The sequence below is a fragment of the Suricata suricatta genome, chromosome 16, assembly GCF_006229205.1.
Source record: "Suricata suricatta isolate VVHF042 chromosome 16, meerkat_22Aug2017_6uvM2_HiC, whole genome shotgun sequence".
In the NCBI taxonomy this organism is placed as follows: domain Eukaryota; kingdom Metazoa; phylum Chordata; class Mammalia; order Carnivora; family Herpestidae; genus Suricata; species Suricata suricatta.
The window spans coordinates 46,216,162-46,219,322 of record NC_043715.1 but is presented as its reverse complement, the minus strand read 5'-3'; the positions used below and the strand labels follow the sequence as shown (position 1 = coordinate 46,219,322).

Genomic DNA, 3,161 nt, shown 5'->3' with positions numbered 1-3,161 from the left:
CTCAAAATAAAGCCCCCCCCAAAAAAATAAAAGAAAAAAAAGAAATCCAGTTGCTCCACATCTTTGCCAGCACTAAGTATTGTTAGTATTTTTTATTTTAGTCATTCTAATGAATGCATGGAGTATCTTATTGGGTTTTAATTTGCATTCCCCTTAAGATTATGATGTTGAGCACTGATTCGTGAGTTTGCCATTCATATATCTTTTTCAGTGAAGTGCATGTTCCAAAATGTAGCCCCAACATTTGGGTTGTTTGTTTTCTTATGTTGAGGCTTGAGACTTATTTACATACTCTGTATAAAAGTCCTTTGTTTGATACATGAGTGGTGATTACCTAATCTATAAGTGTGATAAAATTGCGTTGAAACACACACACACACACGTATGCACACCCGTGCATGTAACACTTGTAAAATCTGAACAAGTTCTGTAGTTTGTACCAACATGAACTTCCTGGTTGCTAATATTGTACTATAGTTATCTAAAATGTTACCACTGGAGGAAACTGGAGAAAGAATACACAGAACTTCTCTACATTTTTTTAGAACTTCTTGTGAATCTATAACTACCTCAAAATAAAAAGAAGAGAATCCAGAGTGTAGCCAAGTTAACAAAGATATTGAATCCATAATCTTCATAACAACTTAAAAGTTTTTTCCATTAATTTCTGCATTAGTATTTATTGTCTCCTTCCTTACACTATCTTTGAGTGTTCTGTGTCGTTCTTTCGCTAACTTGCATTTTATTTTTTTTAATGTTTATTCATTTCTGAAAGAGAGAGAAAGCACGAGCATGGGAAGGGTAGGGAGAGAGGGGGGACAGAGGGTTCAAAGTGGGCTCTGGGCTGACAGCAGAAAGCCTGATGTTGGGCTCAAACTCACGAACCATGAGATCGTGACATGAGCCAAAGTCAGATGCCTAACAGACTGAATCATCCAGGCACCCCTTTTTCCTAATTTTTAAAGATGAACACTTAATATATTAATTTTGTAGACATCCTTCCTCTCCAATATGAAAATGTAAGGCTGCAAACTTACCTCTAGGCAGAGCTTTTGCTAAATCCCATGGAAACAAATAGGAAAGTGTGACATTGTACTCTTTTTCCTTCTTTAAAATTGTTTTAGCTCTTCTTTTTCCTTTCCATATATTTTCAAATAAATGACTAAATCCATACCCCAAATAAAAATCTTGTTGTCATTTGCATAGTAATTGTGTTAAACCTATACATCAATTTGGGGAAGGTTGGGTTCTTTACTGTACATATCTTCCAATCCATGAACATGGTATGTCTCTCTTAATTTAAAAGATACCATATTTCTAGGGCACATGGGTGGTTCAGATTGTGGGATTTGGTTTGGGATTCTCTCTCCCCCACCCTCTATCTCTGCCCCTCCCCCACTTGCACATACTCTCTCTCTCTCTAAATAAATCAATAAACTTATATTTGGGGCCATCTAGGTGTCTGAGTCGATTAGGCATCCGACTTCGGCTCAGGTCATGATCTCGTGGTTTGTGAGGTCTAGCCCCACATCGAGTTCTGTGCTAATAGCTCAAAGCCTAGAGCCTGCTTTGAATTCAGTGACTCCCTTTCTCTCTCTTTGTTCCTTTCCGGCTCATGACTCTCTCTCTCTCTCTCTCTCTCTCTCTCTCAAAAATAAATAAATAAATAAATAAATAAATAAATAAATAAAGGAATATATATATATACACATATACATATACATATATATGTATGCATATGTATAATTACTTTTACTGGTATTTTGCAGCTTTCACCATACAGGCTCTGGGCATGTATTGTCAAATTTCTACCTAAGTATTCCATTTATTTCAGTGACTACAAGTGTTACTGTGCTTTTAATTTTAATTTCCTAAAGTATATAGAAAAACAACAGAAAAGGACTTTTGTATCTTTAGTGCCCTTTCTAAACTCCTTTATTAAAAGAATTAGTTCTTATAGCCTCCTGGGGAATCGGTTAACCTTTGTAAAATGGCATGAACACTATTCCCAGTCACACAGATTTGTGAGTATTAAGTGAAGTAAGAGCGTAATGTTTATAGCTCAGAACTGACACAGATTTCAACAAATAATAGGTGTTATTATTAACAGTATCATGTGAAGTTTCCCTTCCTCTATTTCTGCCTCTGAACCATCTATCTCTAGCAAGGTAAACAAAGTCCATTCCTTTCCTCTTCCTCTCCTGTCCACCTTCACCCTCAGATTTCCCTAAGTCACCTCCCTCCTGCCAGCTCCGCCCTCCACTAACACCGCCCCTCATGATATCCCCGACTCTGCCCCTCCCACATCCTTGCTCCTCCCCCAGCCCTGATCCAGAACAGCCCTTGCTCAGCGGGGCTGGAAGCTCATGGTGTAATTGCGTGGGATGGTGGCAAAGCCCACACATTTGGGGGACACGTCAATGTCTTGGGGCAGCTGAGGGGACTTGAAGCAGAAGTTCTGCAAGATGGTGGTGAGGAACAGAAAGAGCTCCATTCTGGCCAGGCCTTCTCCGAAACAGTACCGCTTTCCTGAGGAGACAGAATGGGAGGGCTGGAGATGAGGTCTGCTGTCACTGCTCCCTCCCCCACGACACACCCCAACTGCATTCTACCCAGGGAGCAGGGGCTGAGAGACTTCTCTAACCCAGAGACATCTCTAACCCTCTCTGAGTGTCAGTTTCTCTTGTACACGGGATAGGGGTGAGCTATCCCAAGCTGTGGCAATGGAAAACTTAGATGCCCCTTCCCTCCAAGCACACTCTCAGATATGGCTGCTGGGCTCTCATCTCCTCCTGAGGCATCTCAAGAATATAAGTGACTTTGGACAAATATCTGCCTCATGAAGGACTTTGATTTTCCCCATCTGTGAAATGGATACAATCATTCTTTTCCTGTTGCCTGGGCACAGGTACTTGGTAGTCATGGGGGTTGCAACTGGTTGGCTCTAACTAGGTTGTAAGAAGGACTTCCAAGCTGGAGACAGACACCAGGCTACAGCTTAGAGAGGGCATGTGGGATGAAGGAGGCCCTTTGGTGGGAGCAGTGGCTTAGCAGCAAGCAGACAGGGGTCTCTTACCGATGGAGAAGGGCACGAAAGCATCACTCTTCTTAAACTGGCCCTTCTCATCCAGGAAGTGCTGGGGGTGGAAGTCTCGGGGGTG

At 41.5% G+C, this 3,161-nt stretch overlaps 1 long non-coding RNA gene across 1 annotated transcript; it reads right to left on the bottom strand.

Moving 5' to 3' along the window:
* Nucleotides 1–1,912: 1,912 nt before the first annotated feature.
* On the bottom strand, nt 1,913–3,161 carry LOC115279688. Its single transcript, XR_003903580.1, has 2 exons — nt 3,077–3,161; nt 1,913–2,529 (listed from the first exon to the last, which is right to left on the bottom strand). It is a non-coding gene; the product is annotated as an uncharacterized LOC115279688 (long non-coding RNA).